Raw genomic sequence first — 18,469 nt, 5'->3', positions numbered from 1 at the left:
GAGGAAACTACTTGGGGCCAATGAAACAGGCATCTGAATGGATTAAAGGTAATATCAACATTTACATAAGGCTAGTAATAGTGACTTTTCCCACTAACCAGACTGGAAAACTCAAAATGTATAGGTCATTGGGTAGAGTTCACAGAAGGTACTGTCCTCAATATTAAAGAATAATTAATTCTGTACTGAGCACTATTCTAGTCTGGCATAATAAGTTTTAAAAATAAGACCCAATAGGATTAAACTACTTCTAAATAGTTCAATTATATTTCAGCACAAAGATCAAAAATGTTTTTATAAGAATGCAAAACTACCAAGCATCCAAAAAAAAAAAAAAAAAACCCACACAATGTGAGACACTGAAGATAAAATTATCAGCTGTGGAATATATTATCCACATTGATAAGAAAAATTCATTAATCAAAAGTTCCAGAATTGGCACAGATGTTAGCATTATCAGATACGAATATTAAAACTATTTTTAAACTATTTCCCAGATGTTCCAAAAGCTAAGTAGAAACACAAAATATTTAAAAGACTCAAATCAAATCTCTAATAATGAAAACGCAATATCTGTGATAAAAAAATACACTGGACAGGATTAATGACAGATTAGACACTTCAGGAGAAAAGAATGGTGATACTGAATACATAATAATAAAAGATGTCCAAAATAAAACACACAGAGAAAGAAGCATTTAAAAGTAATAATAAGCAGATAAGCAGTGAGCTGCAGGGTAATGTCAAAAGTCTAACATTTACATACTTTTAAATCTCAAAGAAGAAGAGAGGGGAAAACAGAAAGAAAACATTTTCTAAACTTGATAAAAACATGAAACCAGAAATCCAGAACTTCCCAAGGCACCAAAACACAAATGAAAAAAGATTATAAGTACATCAAGTTACATCTGGTCAAACTGCTCAAACCAGTGATAAAGAAAAATTCTTGAAAGCAGGCAGAGAGAAAAGATACCTTACATACAGACAAATAAAGATAAGAACAACTGCAATTTTCCTGTGAGGGAAAAAACTGCAAGCCATTGGACAATGGAATAACATTTTTAAAGAAGGTAAAGAAAAAGAGTCAATGTAGAATTCTGTATCCAGCAAAAATATATTTCGAAAATGAAGATGAAATTAAAGACTTTTTCTGACATGCAAAGCTGAAGATACAATCATTAGCAAACTTTCTACAGGAAATGTTAAAAGTTTTCAGGTAGAAGAAAAATGAAATCAGATGGCAATATCAATCTACACAAACATAAGGATAATAGAAAAATCAATGAAATTAAAAGATGGTTTTTGATAAGCTCAATATAGCTCAAAAACATCTACATAGACTAGTTGGGAAAAAAATTGAGAAGGCACAAATTACCAACATCAGAAATGATCAAAGTGAAACTGAGGCAGGCTGGGACCTGGGACTTTGACACAGTACTTGCACCTGGAAAAGTCTCCTCCAGCAACAAAATACAAAGAAACTATAAGGGACTAAAAATGACTGCATGCATGTGAAGTTAGGGCAAATTATAAACAAGACACAAAAAACCCAAAAACCCCACTGCACTTCTGAGGAGCTGGGGGCAAAAGTAGTGTTCTGAGCGTGCACCCTGCACACAGCACCACCAAGGAGGTGGGCAGACCACTTAAGCCACCCCTCTAGCTGACCCCTGGACCCACTCCAACCTTCACTCCACATAAGGAACCAGCTCACCACCTTGACACCACCCCTGCCCTTAGGGAGTGAACAAGGGAACCTGTAACTTGTTTTCACTCCCCCATGCTGCAGCAGGAGTCCCAATAAAGCCTTGCCTAAATTACTTGTCTGGCCTCTTATCAATTTCTATTGATGAAGGAGGCCAAAAACCTTGGTCAATAACAAAACCACTACTTATCCACAGATATACTAAAAAGGAAATCTTACAAAAATTTCATGTCAAAAAAATTGACAACCAAGAACTTAAACAGGTCAACTTCTTGAAAGACAAAAACTACCAAAACTCATTCAAGAAATAGATCATCTGAATAACCTCATACCTATTAAAGAAATTAAATTATTAGGTAAAACCCTTTCCATTAAGAAAACACCAAGCCTAGATGGCTATCCTGATACATTTTGTCAAATATTTTTTTAATGATAATTCCATTCCAAATTTTACAGAAAATTGAAAATGCAGGAATAATGTCACATTGTTTATACAAGACCAGTAATAATCTGATACTAAAACCAGAAAAGACATCATAAAAAAAGTATAGAGCAATATTCCAAATCAAGTTATACTCATAATCCTAAACAACATGTTAGTAAATATTATTACAGAACATTTTTAAATGATAATACATCAAGAGCAAATTGAGTTTATTCCAATAGTGCAAGAGTGGTTTAATGTTAGACAGTGACACTGTAATTCACTGTATAAAAATCTAAAAGAGAAAAACTCTATATTTATCTCAATATATACAAATAAGCATTCTATAGTCTCCAACATCCATTACTTACAAAAATCTCAGCAAATTAATATTAGAAGAGAACTGACTCAACCCGATAAAAGTCATCTATGAAAGATCTGCAAGTAAAAATATACTTAAGGATGAATAACAGAATATTTTCTCCTAACATCGGGATCAAGACAAGGATGTTCCCTCCTAACACTTCTATTCAACATCGTTCTAGAGGTTTGGTGTTTAGGCTACAAACTTGCCTAACCATAGATTCCAAAAATGTTATGCTATTTTTTCTAAAAGATGTATAGTTTTATGTTTCACATTTAATTCCATGATCTATTTTGAGTTAACTTTTTATAAGATGTGAGGTTTAGGTTATACTATAGTCCATCCTCATCATTAACATTATTTATACTAGAGTGTATAACTTCCAAATCAGTTGAAATCAGTCAAAGTAAAAAATCATTACATTAAAAAATAAGGCAAGACAAGGAGAGAAACTGAGGGATAGAATCCACAGGGGAAAAAAGTACTAAAAAGTCAATCGAAATAATTCCAATTGTAACAGTAGGCCCAATGACATAGGGTTACAAACTTTAAAAAAAGTCAAAACAATATGCCAGACACATACTCTCAACTAGAATGCTGGTAGAACCATATTAATAGCAGACAAAATTTAAGGTAAGACTACTATTAGAGATAAAAGTGGTCACAACCTACTCAAAAAGCTCCAATTCAAAAAAAAAATGTAAGAAATATTTAAATACGCGTACCCCTAATAATAAATCTTCAAATACATACAGCAAATATGGTAATGCTTCAAGAACAAGTTGACAAATCTAACACCATAGATTAAGATTTTTAACATCTTTTCTCAGCAGATTGATCAAGTACATCATAAATATCAGTAAACATATAATTTATGAAACAAAGACACAAAGGAAGGAGTAAACAAATTCAGCTGGATATTTGAAAACACTAGTAAAACTGACAAACCTTCAGAAAAAGCAATCTTTCAATAAGAATGAAAACACACATTCTTCCAAAATACTATTAGAAATAAAAATACATATTTATGGATTTATCAGTGCATAAAATATAAGATATTATGAACAACTCTATCAAAATAAATTTGAAAATGTGTGCAAAATGAGCAATCTACCTATGGGAAAAATTTAAAGAGCTAAATATAATCTCATAATACAGATGATGCCAACCAGATTGTATTTCTAAGAACTTGTACCAAAAAAACTCAGAAACCAGGCAACTTTGAAATTACACATTTTTTTCAAGATTATAAAAAAAGAATGTGTCCTATAAATTCTATGAGCCAATATAGTCTTGATGCTAAAACCAAAAAAAGGAAAAGAAAAGAAAAACCCAAAGCGATGAAGAGAAATTAAGATTATTTTCTACTAATACTCAGTGAATTTCTAAACAAAATAATAGCATATAGACTACAGAAAGATAATATAGGATAATCTAGTTGGGTTTAGTCTTAGGAATGTATGTTTAGTTCATTGTTGAGAATCTAAATTATCTCTATTTTCAGATTAAATATAAAGTTTTCAATCAATATAGAAAACAAAATGGATATTCAACAATCATTCGCAATAAATGCTCTTTGGAATTTGGTCAGACATGGTGAACTTTTTAACTCATTAACAGTATTCAGCAATAAAAGACAAATTAGAAAACAAAATTATAGTACACAAACACTAAACAAACTGCACACGAATACACAGACACCTGCACACATATAAGCTAATTACATTGAAATTAAGAACAAAAAAGATACAAACTGGGAGAAAGCATGTAGAATACACTGCATGTAAAAGGTGTTGATATGCAACAGAAAGACTTCTGACAAATAATTAGAATAAGAAAAAAGCTTCTAAGAAGAAAAAATATGAAACAAAAAAAATTCAGTATTAATAGTAACTAGTTATGCAGCAAAAAGATAGGTTTGGTCACACAAGTATTATAAAGACTATAACTAGCCTTACACAGTATTTGATGACAAATGGATTAATAAAATGCTTTTGTGGGAGCATGGGATTTTCAGAAAACCAAAAAAGGAAGAATCATACATGAATGGGTGTTGGGATTTTTTAAATGATTTTCTGTATCTATTCAGGTGATCTTACGCCTTGTCACTCTTACTCTGTTACTATGGTGAATAACACTACTTGATGCTCAATTTTATACCAGTCTTGCATTCCTGGATAAACCCCACCTGGTCCTGAACTATGATAATTTTTATATGTTGCTAGATTTGTTCTGGCTAATCTTCTGTTAAAGATTTTGGGGTCTATCCTCCTGAGGTTTATTGATCTGTAGCTTTCTTTTCTTGCAATTCTTCTCTGTTTGATATTTATACAAGAGCAGTGCTCATAAGTTTGGAAATGTTCCCTTCCTTTCCATTAGCTGGTAGGGTTTTAATAGGATTGGTACTATGTTCTCCTTAAATGTTTGGTATAATTAATCAATCAATACATCTGGACCTGGAGAAAGAGAGACAGACAGACATGTCAACATACAGGGAGAGAGAGAGTTAGTGTGTGTATGCACGCACGCATGTAAAGGTTCTTTACTAAGATTTTCTCAACCACGGTGTCACCACTGATGGCACACAGCCAAGTATATGTAGTGCCCCAGTAATTCCTTGCCCAGCCTCACTTGCATGTACAGTTCACTGTTCCTTAATAGAGTCAAGAGAACTCTGTGCAAGGTCTGTTTGTCTATGTAGATCCTTTCTATTCACTGCTCTGCTCCATCAATTCCAGATGCTTCAACTTTATTGAACTCTAATCTCTGTCTCCTCATTTCAGTGAGACTGTTCTCTGGGGGTTATTTCCTGCTACTTATGCTCCATGGGGGAACGTGTCTCCTGGCAAAAACCAATAATGGTCATAAGGCTCACAATATCCGTTTCCCTCTATCAGAGATTCCAATTCTTTGGATCCATGCTGTCCAATATTGAAATCCATCGAAATCATATGTATTGACTTGTTTTCTTATTATTTATTACAGGAGGGAAAGTAAATAGTATATAATGTGTCTTTACCTGTAGTTTTCTGTATCAATGGCCCATTTCTTCACTCTGCTACAATACATCTCCAGGTATGTAATTCAAGATCTCGCTAAGGGAATGGATTATATTTTCCCACTTCCTTATTTTGAATTCAGTCACAAGAGTTGTTTAAGCCAACAGCATAAACTGTAAGTCATAGCATGACACTTTAACAGACACTGTATGTTTCTATGAGAAGAACATGCCTGGGTACCTTGCTGGTCCCAGAAAACGGATGCAAGTCATATAGAATAGAGCCTCCAGAGTTAAAACACACTAGCTGGGTCCATCCTATTTCAGGCAACACGGCCATAAATGCATGAGCATCTTGTTGTATGTCATTATGCACAGTCTATATCTGAAAAGTGATATGTTATGCTTTACCTTCTTGAGGGTGGAGTATCTTCATAAATTTGGGGGAAGTCTTATGCACACGTGATTCATCTAAGGTAGTTTTCATTTGTTTGTTTTTGAATACTTCTTTGCTTTCTAGCACTATGAGGTGCCCCAAGCTCATCTTGTGTATTTCATGCCCTGGTCCTACAGTTAGTCATTTTGCTAAGGATACCGATCCTTTTTATTGAAAAACAGTATTAGAAAGCAAGATCCAGGCACTATGTGTACTTGTTGCTACTGAAATCTTTGATTTAGGCCTTCTCAGCTGACAGAATAAGAAAATACATGTGGTATACTAACCTGTGTATAGATATGTATGTATAAGTATTCTATATGTAAACACCTGCATCTATATTGAGTAAAACAAGAATTCATACAAAAGTGTTCAGTTCTAATATGTTAACATATGGATCATTCTAAGCTTCTCCCCTTGCTTATATGTAAGCCACCTCGCCAAAGAGAGAAACCTGCCTAGGCTTGATGTTGCAAATAGTTATCTAAATACTTAGGAATGGGAATGCATGGTCACATGGTAAGACTATTTTAGCTTTGAAAGAAATAACAAACTGTCTTCTCAAGTGTCCACTTTCTCAACATTATGGTCTTAGCTGTAGATTTATTTCAGAGATGTTCTTTATCAAGTTAAGGGATTCCTTTCTATCACCAGTTTGATAAAGACTTTTTTTCTTTGATTGCGAATAGGTGGGTTCTTTGTTGTTGTTCTGGTCAAATACTTTTTCTGTATCAATTGATATGATCACAGACTTATTTTTTTCTCTTAAGTATTTGATATAGTGGATTGCACTGATTGATTTTCCACTGGAGAGTAGGTCTCTGTTATGGAGAAGGCTTTGGACATATTACATAATGATTACTCTTCTCCCACTGGCAGGATCAGAAGGGGTTATTTCTTGGATCCATACCACAAGAACCTGATGGGGTTCTTGGAGGTAAGCCCATGAAAGTGTAAGGGACCCTTACAAGACTGTGATTGGCAGGTGCTTCCCTGGACTCCAGCAAGGCATCAAAATTACCATTTAAATAGTTCTCTCATTTGATGGCCTCAGAGGCTTCTGCTCCAGATAAGTAAAGTTCAGCTGGGACTCTCTGGATGCCACTGTGTCTACAGATTTCTGTGCTGCAGTTTTGCCCTGAAACCTGAGTTCTCTGAGGGGTCCAATAAAAGTCAAATTATACTTGTAAGATTTTGAGTGACTATTTCCAAGCTCTTTATACGCCAGAGCCAAGCTAAAAGCCCATGATTAACCTTTCTACTGTTGAAGGAAGATATCATCTTAGATCTGATTCTCTAGATCTAACCTATTTCCTAGAGAAAAGTTTTAAAAAGTCCAGAGAATCCTCACATTCTCAGTAACATAATTATAGATGAAAAGTAAGCTTTATCTTCACTGTGGCTATTTTAATGCCAGGAATTTCACAGATATGCATTGGTTACTCAGATATTTTGAGTAATATTGGATGAGCCTACATAACTTTGTATTTCCATTAAAAGTCTGTCTTAAAATACAATTAATGTATGTTAACATTTGTGATTAGCAGATAGTGCAAGATCCTGGATTGGGATAACATTCTTTGGGAAATTTACATGTATATCATTAAATATAAGATATCTTATGGCATTTATGTTTTATATATTAGTACAAGAGTCTTGCCCTGCCAATAAAATCTTCATTTTATTATAGTAATTCTAGTTGTCAAATTTATTACTATATCCACCTGGCATGTGAATCCACATTCTTAACATTCTCCTTTTATTGAACGGAATTTATGATCCCTTTCTACATTCGATGAAATAAAATAAACAATTTTCAACATGATTCACCATCAAGGTAGGGTTATTTTTTGTGGATATATGCACGGGAGGTTTAGCTTAAAGTAACTTTTAAAGACTGTCACAAGACAGGCAGTTTGGGGGCATGCTGCACCTAATTCAGGTATAAGACAGTATGTGGCAGCCCTCTATGAGTTAATTCTTATGGTTGCTAAGCAGTAACATGGGACAATATTCTATACTAAACTTATTTACAACTGTTGGAAAAGTTTTAGTCAATGATTGACATTAAGTGGCATTACTCAGTTTTTTTGGATTATTGTTTGGAATTATATACATTTCCTAGTTTGCTGCTGCAACACGAACTAAATGAACTTGAAATCTGCATACAGTGTAAGTCCACTGAAATATCCACAGTAATTATGACAACTCTATGTTCAATTCTTCCTCTTGTCTCTAATAACAGAAACTTTGCATGTGTCTAATGCAGCCATTTCCTTAGACAAATAAATGAGTGTATGAAAATAAGACTATACCTACCTCACTTTACCAAGTACAAGTATTGCTTGAAAGTTGGTGAGTGACAGAGAATATGGATACGGAAAGCTCTCTCAGAACAGTATCAGAGCCTAATAGAGGCAAGGAGGAGAAGGAACACAGTGATTCTCAGACTTTGTTACTCTTTTATATGATGGTTATTCTCTCACCTTTTCCCTCCAGTTTTATTGAGGTATAATTGACAAATTAAATTGTATATATTTATGGTAAAAAAAAATGAAGTTGGTGAGTGTGTATATGCAAATGAACATCTTTTGCATGGGTAAGTTCTACACAAAGCAAACTAAGGAGAATTCATTGTAAAGTGGAGAGTCACCATTTAAAGTCGAGAATTCTATAATTGAGCTAAACTGTTTTGACTTTAAAAAACATATCCAGTGACAGAAACAATAGTTTTTCTTCTTGATTTATGCACTACCACTCATCTATTGCTAGGATAAGCATCCAATGAATTAATATGATTTAACAAGTATGCCCAGTAGGTTCTGTTGAATATAAAATCTATGACATTATACTGGTTTACAATCAGATAAGAGGAAAAGATGCACACTTAAAAAATACTTACTGAACAAGCTAGTTCTGTATATACATAAAATAAACATATATTTAGTAGTATAAGTAATGCAGTAACTACAGAAATTATCTATATAAGTGTATAAAATTAAATTCTTTACTAATGTATTTATTCAGTAAGTTATTTAAAAGCATGAGCAATTCTAGAAATATCTCTCATGTTTCTGACATTCAACATATACTGCACTCCAGGATAAAGAAGGACTCATGACTCTCCTTACAGGTCATTTAATTAGGCAGAAGGAACTTTACCTCTGATTAGTTTGTGGAGGACTCGTAATTCCAACGCATGAAAAATGCAATGCTTTGTGGCCAACTGTTATTTAACAAGTGCTATTGCTCCCTTCTATTAACTTCCCAGGCCTAGATGCAATATTGCACATTTTACCTACTTTACCCAGCAGTCCTGCTGCAAAATTAGGAACTCTAGTCACCGAATGAATGTATAAAATTAATGAATAATTATGCATATTTAGCAGATTGAGCTCTATATACTTCTCTTCTTCCTGAATGTTGTAACAAGTTAGGTAAACTAGTGGAACGTGGGAACAGAAAGAAAATATATAAATATATTAAAGACTATCAGTCAAAAATCAACAGGGAGTTTTATACTAGATAACAAAATGTTGAAGAAATTTCTATCAAAATTCCAAAGGGATAAACATTCCAGCTATCACAAATATTGGTAGTCCTTATTGGAGAAAGCTAAAATCAATGTCATAGGAAAAGATTGTAACTGGCAGAATTACTGGAAGACACAAATCATCATAATTTGTGAATGATATCATTATACATGATTAAAAATAAGAATGACATAAAATTTCTAGAGTTATTAAGACAGTTAAGATGATGGATAAAAATAAATATAGTAAAATAATTATCTCCTAATAAATGTATAATAACCAGTTTCAAAAGGAAATGTAAAGTTATTCTATGGAAAACAAACAAAAGCTATAAAAGATATAGGCATACACACATCCAGAATGTACAGATGTTATGTGAGGCAAATCATAGTATTATTAAAGATGGAAAACAAAACTTAACCAAATGGAAAGTGTAAAATATTTTCTATGAGAATACTTAATATTGTAAAAATGTTAGTCCTTTGAATATTAACATAAAAAGTATAAAAGTTAAAAATTAACTCATGTTTATCTAAGAAATTAATGTAAAGCAATGAGGACATTTCTACTCTATGGAAAAGACATGTCAATATAATAAACATCACTGACCCTTGCAACTGAAAATAAATAAAATTAGGCGGATATAATTTTAGGCAACCTAAAACCATATTTCTCAAAATATGGTTTCTCAAACCATATTACAAATATGTTTAAATACAGTGCTTTCTGTATGGTCCTAATATTTTGAGAAAAGTCAATATAAACCAAATCAAAAGAAATATGGAAAAATATGTCAACAAGAAGGCAGCCAGAGAGTTCATATTCCCAAGTAGTTTAGCTACTACAAACCAAAAGAATACTCAAAAAAATGCTATATTTTATCAAAATATATGAGGAAATAATTTACCAATGAAGTCCAAAAATATATTTTCTACTTCACTTATAATTAGGATTTCAAATTAAATTAACTGTGTTATACTATCAATGACCATTAGATAGCAAAATATTTACAAAGAAAATTAATGTCTAGCACTAAGTACAGGCATAGCACTCAAATACACCAGGAGACTAGCCAATTACTTCAACATTTTTGGAGAGAAATCTGGTACTATTAAAATTGAAAATACATTTACTCTTCGACATTCCATTTTTAGGACTGTATTGTTACACAGAAAGCATTGTATTTAAACATATTTATAATAGTGTTGTTTTATTAGTAAAAATGGGAGACTTTTAAAAATATATAATGATAAGAACACTTAACATGATATATGCTATTAACAGATCTCTACAATATAGTTTTATAACTGTAGGCACTATGTTAAACAGAGGATCTCTAGAACTTACTCATCATACGTAACTGAAAAATTTATACCCATTGAACAACTGCTACCCATTTTCCCCTCCCTCCAGTCCCTGGCAACCACCACTCTGCTCTCTGCTTCTATGAATTGGACTGTTAGATATCTTACATAAGTGGAATAAAGCAGTATTTGTCCTTCTCTGACTGGCTTATTTCACTTACCATACTGTCCTCCACGTTCATCCATTTCATTGCATATGGTGGGATTTCCTCTTTTTTAAGGCTAAATAGTATTCCATTGTGTATATATATATATACCTCATTTTATTTATCTGTTTATGTGACAAAGGACATTTAGGTTGTTCCATATCTTGATTATTGATAATAGTGCTACAATGAACATGAGAATGCAGATACCTCTTTGAGATCCTGACTGCAGTTCTTTTGGAGATATATCCAGAGGTGGGATTGCTGGATCATATGATGGTTCTATACTTAAGTTTCTGAGAAACCTCCATACTGTTTTCCAAAGTATCTGCACTATTTTATACTCCCACCAACAATGTGCAAGGGTTCCAATTTCTTCACATCCTTGTAAATACTTCTCATCTTTATTTTTTTTGTTTTTTGTTTTTGTGTTTTTTTTTGATAACAGCTATCCTGATAGGTATCCTGTGAGATAAAATATTATATTATTGTGGATTCAATTTTCATTTCCTTAATAATTAGTGACACCAGCACCTTTTCATGAGTCTGTTGGCCATTTGTACTTCTTCTTTGGAGAAATGCCTATTTAGGTTCTAAGCCCATTTTTAATCGGGATTTTAGTTGTTTTGCTAGTAAGTTATGAGATTTTGTTATATATTTGGGATATTAACCCCTTATCAGATATATGGTTTACAAATATTTTCTCCCATTTTATAGGTTGCCTTTTAATTTTATTGCTTGTTTCATTTGCTGTGCTAAAGCTTTTTGATTTGATGCAGTCCCATTTGCTAATTTTTTTTTTTGAAGTCTCTGCTTTTTGGTGTCATATCCACGAAAATCATTGCCAAGACCAACATCATGAAACTTTTCCTCTATGCATTCTTCCAGGAGTTTTACAGTTTCAGATCTTACATTTAATTCTTTCATTTATTTTGAATTGATTTTTGTGTACAATGTAAGACACTTCATTCTTTTTTAGTGAATATCTTCCAATACGAAACATTCCACTCAACAGCAGCAGAATATACATTCTTTTCAAGGGCACAGAAAATTTTCTCCAGGATAGAATACATATTAGGTCACAAAACAAGCTTTGACAAATTTAAGAATGTAATCACACCAAGTATTTTTTCTGACCACAATGGAATGAAACTAGAAATCAACAACAGAAGAAAAATTGGAAATTCATAAATATGTGGAAACACACTGATCAATGATATTGTATCAAAAAAGAAATCAAAAGGAAATTAGAAAATACCTTCAGACAAACAAAAATGAAAACAAAATATAACTTATGGGATGTGGCAAAAGAAGTTACAAAAGAGATAAGTTTATTGCAATAAATGCCTATGTTTAAAGAAAGGAAGATATCAAACAACCTACCTTTACACCTCATGGAGCTAGAAAAGGAACAAACTAAGCTTATATTGGTTCTTTATGTGAAAGATTCACATAAAGAGGTTACTGGCCCACACCCCAAGTGGTATTTAAAATGTGTATGGATTCTTTTGTTTTATGCAGATGCTTACTGCTAAATTGAGTATGTTATATACTGTTAGGCAGAATGTGTTAATGCCTTTAAAATGTTAAAACTGTGATTTGTACTCAAGTAAGAAGTAGCATCAATGATAGAGTATGTGTGATGTTCTATAAACTTAATGATATCTCATGCAAGTTGCTGATATACTGGACAGTGCATTTTTTTGAAGACCAGTAAAGATAAAGAACCTACTCTTGTTTTTAATTATACACTATATATGTGTATGTGTATATTTTAACACATTATAAATATTATTTATATTTTAATATATTTAATTATATGAAAAATTATTTATTTGCTTAATTAAAATGTTAGTCTAAATATTATTGTGAATCATTTATTAACACTTACAACCACAAACAACTTCTACATTACTGAGCCATATTAACTGGATGACCTGGTTATAGCATTACAATATAAGAAGCTATTAATAACCTCTCAATGGTGTGGATCATGTACATGTTATTTTCTTTCATATGTCTTAGAATTTATCAAAATGCTTTATACATAATGGCTGGCCATTCATCTCATTAATTAGCTTAACTATTATGATGTTTGATTGAGAACCAGTAGTCTTTTCTCTAGCCATGATCCTTTATGGCTTTTTTTGGTTGTTATTTTTTTTAAGATGTGTGTGAAGATATTAGTTTTGGGGAGGCAACAACTGATCTCTAGTGATACTAGAAACTAAGTATTTTAATTAACTTAAGAAAAGTATAAGGAACTTGGAAGCTCTTTCAAGGTAAGGATAAAATGCAGTCAAGTTCATTAAAGATACAGCACATAAGGAAAGAAGTTTAGAAAAGGATAATGTCAACTCTCTTCTGCTTATGCACTCAAAATAAGAACTGTCCTAATAGGAGACTGAATTAAGATATGTGAAATAAACTAAACTGATGGTCTTTCTGTAATTTAAAATGCTATTTAGTGGCCTGACATGAAAAACAAACAAACAAACCTGTGATCACACAATGAAGAATGGAAATGACACTCAGAAGTCCCAGTGTTTAAAAAACAAAATTCAAATGAATAAATTTTAAAGATCTTACTGGCTTTATTCAACAATTTATGAATCAGACAGCAACCAATCTATAGCTAGAAAGAAGCTCCAAAGAGCTATACAAAATGAAATACTATTATAGGCAGAAGGGAGCAAAACCAAGATTACACTTGGCAAAAATAGTGGATTCATTATTCAGGAGATGGCAGGGATCTATCATGCCGATTATCTAACTAATGCTGAGCCAATGATTCCTGATCTATTTAAGATTCCATTTCTGGGGGCTGAAACTGTAATTAAGTCTCTGATGATGTGAAGTTTAGCATAAGCAACTTATTTTGGGCTTGTTGTCTTGTTTTTAACAGCAGGAAACATCATGGGATTTACTGAATATCACTGCTGGGATTCTTATTAGTGCATATGTATGAGACAAATTTCACTAAAACTTTCTCTTGGACAGATGATCCCTCATAAGCAAAGATGGCATATTCTAGCCCTTGTTTTAGAGTCAACTACTTCAGAGAAATATCACTGCTTTGGGTCATTCGTGGCTTTTTTTGGACAAGGAATGTTGCCTGCCATTCCAGCAAACAAGAATGTTGCCTGCCAATCCTGAGGAGAATTCAGGATAGAGAAAAATGGGAAGCATTATGTTCTTTGGATACTGGCCCTAGATAATTAAGTTGCATATTTAAGGAATAACATTTCAATGAGCCCAGATTCTTACATCTTCCTGCACAAAGAAAAGCACTAAAATCATTGACTTGAGATGTCTGTTTTTTGTCATTAGCAGTAATCTTTTGATGTTCAACTACATATTTTTTTTTCAGCAAAAAACTCCTAAATATCCTGGTGCCTCTCTTACCTCTTTGGAGCAGTTCCTCAGAGCTATCTGAGACACTATTTCATGGGCTATAGTGCTCAGTAAGATCCCCAAATAAAATTTAAGTCACAACTTTTAGGCTGTGCGTGTTTTTCTCCAATTAGTTTATATATAAAAAAGTAATTTCATACATATCGCCTTATATAGATACTCATGAGTCTTTTAAAATTTAATTTGTAGTAGATTTTAAACCTCCACTACACCAATGCCATGCTTCCTTATTCATCATACACATGTTGCCCTGGTTGCAGCATGACAAAGCATCCCCATGGAAAGTAAAAGGTAACGTACAGCCAATGTTTCTATCAGTATTCCAGAAACAGATTTAATGAAAAAAGTAAAGGTTATACACACTGAGCTCGGGGTACTAGTATAATTTTACTCATTCATGCTCTCAAGAACAAATTTTCTTATAAGGTCTCAAATATAATATGAATACATAGCTGTTAGAATTCTTGATAGGGTAGGGTAAACCATTTTTAAGCTCAGAGGAGCTGACTGACTAGGCAGTTGTATATATTTTGTAAGGACGATATCTAGTGTTGTACTTAATATTTTTCAAGTTTGACATAAAATGATGGGGATCTTACCCTAAAGGCAATCATCTTCCAAACAATGTAGCAGTGTGAACGAAAATACTGAAAATGTCAACATTTCACACATCATTGATTCTTAATGTTTCTGAAGCTGTTTTTCAGTGTCCTGTGGCTACAGGTAAAAAAAAGTTATATCCTCTTTGTAGTACTTTTCAACATCTTAATGTCTCATGATTTAGAGCAAGCAACATCGTGTTACCTTTGTTTGTTGTTTAGTTTTGTTTTAAAGTCTATTCCATTGCTATTAAAATTTGTTGTTTGTGATTTGACAAACTCAATATACAAAATATATTCAGCACTGGACCTTCCAGAGCTAAAAGTAAAATTATTTTATCAAACTGTAAATATAAAAAGGATTAGCTAAGGATGTTCTCTGTAGTGTTGTGTATTTTAGAAAAACATTTGAAATAATAAAAAAAGCTTTGTGTAAATTTATTTCATCAATGTCTTCAATATTTCATACACCCCTGTACTAAATCTGTGCTTATATACTTGACTTGCTTTTACCGATGAGACAGCGGCAAATTACATGAAAAGTACAGGTCGAAGAAAGCAACTGTATATTTGTGCTATCACTCTTGATCCTCTACTTTCTCCTTGAACACTTTCTTGAGATCACTCTCTCTCTCGGATATTTGTCACAACCATGAGAACAAGCCCTAGGTAATCTGCTGAAGGACTATAGATCACATGAAACAAAGCTGCGTTTTGTTTCAGTTGAGGCTATTTTAGATCAGTCAATCTGGTCACCGCAGACACATGAGCAAGCCTCACCAATGTGGTCAATTCTGGCCCAAATCAGCAGAATCATCTGACTTACAGATCTACGCAAAATAATAAGTAGCCATTATTTAAGTCACTAACTTGTGGTGTATTTGTTATTCACCAAAAGCTAACTGATACAGATCCAAATCTAAATAACTGAATATACCAGAGTGTATCTCTACCATTGAATATTATGCAGCTACTAAATACTATGTACATATTTTTATGTATATGTCATATATACATAGGAACATATGTTAAAATAGAGTGAAAAGATATAGAGGAAGTTAGTATCAGTGTTATCTCTGGGTGGAGGAATTAAAAATGAAAATTACTATCTAAATTTTGTGTCACTAAGGACACATATCAAATGAATCATACCTGGGATACATATGACTTCTGTATCTCTGATTATGGAAATATCTTTGGTTTCAAAAAAAATTTCTGCTTTTGTTTGATTTGTCCATGTAATATGTTCAAAAAGTAAGGGGTCACTCATACAATATAAACATTGGAATACACTTATACAGAAACTTATCCCATGTCTGAAATACTTTTAAGGTATTTATTTGATTTAATGCACTGTTTCTGAAACATTCTGAATTAAATGTAGGTTAAACGGATGAAGAATTTTAGCAGGTTACATATACATATAATATGCATGCCCATACTTCCCTCTCTAAAGGGTATAAAAACAGTACCTCCCTCATATATTTCCTTTGAGGGACAAATTAGTAAAAATATGGAAGGTTCTTAGGACAGTGCTAGTATACAGTCATTACTTAAGGTTAGTTTTTTTAGATGATGGATATGTTAATTAACCAAATGAGAGAAACCGTTTCACAATGTATACAATATATTAAATATATAATCACCATGATGTACTCCTTAAATATTTTTATAATTTTATATGTTAATTATGCCTCAATAAATCTGAAGAAAAAAAAGGTTAGCTTTTTTATCACATGGCATTCAGTAATGCAGTAGGAGGGACTGATTTGTAAGTCACTACTACAAATAACATTTTTTTACCTGTGAACCTGGTGGGATAAGATTACTAAGAATGCATATACAGATGGATAACAGATAAGGCCAAAAGTCAGAACTTTGAAGGACATCAAAATGTTAAAGCATTCAAAAGACAGATAATTACTCCAGTTATTTTAGTTCTGAGGTCAACCTGATCCTTATAATAGTAACAGCCAGTAATTATCTGTCTGACTTAGTTATTTGCAAATACTAATGATGCTGTGAATATATTTTAAAATTTCCTCTTGCACATGCTTACACACACACACACACACACACACACACACACACCCCTACCCAACAGCATGAATCAGGATACTATGACCTTTGTCTGTGGTTGCAATATCTGGAGATCAATGGGTCATTTGAAAGGCCTTAGCTTGGGAAAAAGTCAAGCTGTGTGACAGAGATCCAAAGTTGTGGAGTAGCAATTCTCTGCTGTAGCAATTTCTCTGAAGCAGATAGGGAAGAGCAAATTAGAGAGGTTTCATCCATAAATAGAAGTTCTAGCCTTGGAATAAACTTTTTATGCCAATAAGTGGTATTTTTTAACAGAGTACCTGATACCCCAGACCTTAGCACCACAGGAATAGTTAAAATAAATCCAGTATGAATATATGTTGATAGTCATTTACTATCCCTGAAGAAACAAAGCAGAACAAAAAAAGTCATTTTCTAAAGAAATACCTCTCTACCACTATAGCCAAATTGGTTTGCTTTTTTTAAACTGCTTAAACAAATAGGATAAAATCATACTGAAATATATCTATGAAATATTAATATGTGTAATACTGTGAAGACTATTTCTCAAGGACAGAATATAATTACATACTCTTGTTCTTAGTGAGTTTCTAAAACTTCACATTGTGAGTCCTGAATTCCAACAAAGTAGTACAAGAGAATTTCCTGAGTGCGGAAGACCAAAGGAAAAGATGGATGAACTGTGATATGAACTATGTGGATTCTGTATTAAATGTGGAACACAGGAACAGGGAATCACACATGTAAATGGTGAGGTCGTACCAAAGAAAAGATAACATTAAGAGCAGTGAAGTTCCCCAAGGGAAAACATAACTGATAAAAGGAAACAGAAACACTGAAAGCATGTCGTAGCTAGTGTTTCTTGAAAAGAGGCATCTACACACTTATACTCCTGCATACACATATTCTGATATTCTGATAATTATCTATATATATATATATATATAAAATTATATATATATATATTCTCTTGGGCATACCTGGGATTATGAGTGACAAACAAGAGTGGTAACAAATCCAGAATGATTTGCCTTTTTATAACAATGTTATATAAATGGAAAAGGAAGTTGGACTTGGCTGGGTAAGGAAAAAGGGGTAGAAACAATGGCCTATCATCAGAGACACTTTATTCTGACCACGAGGACTAAAGTGATGATGATGGTGGTTGTACAATGGTCTTTACTACTCAGAGCTGGATTAAAATATCCTTAGATTACTTAGCCAAGGGTTATATACATGTACTGGCGTGAAAAATGAGAAATTAAAGATTTTTTCTCAGGTATTGCAGTGGTAAATATGAAGTGTGATGTCAAAGGGCTGTTTTTGTATAGAGAACACTTGAAAGCATTTTCTGACATTATTTTATCAGATATGGTTGCTAGAGATTTTGCTTTGTTCGTGTATTCTTTTCACAGCAAGAACTCA

Source organism: Hippopotamus amphibius, chromosome 1 (assembly GCF_030028045.1).
Source record: "Hippopotamus amphibius kiboko isolate mHipAmp2 chromosome 1, mHipAmp2.hap2, whole genome shotgun sequence".
Classification (NCBI taxonomy): domain Eukaryota; kingdom Metazoa; phylum Chordata; class Mammalia; order Artiodactyla; family Hippopotamidae; genus Hippopotamus; species Hippopotamus amphibius.
The sequence above is the reverse complement of the archived record's forward strand: the minus strand, read 5'-3'. Positions refer to the sequence as shown.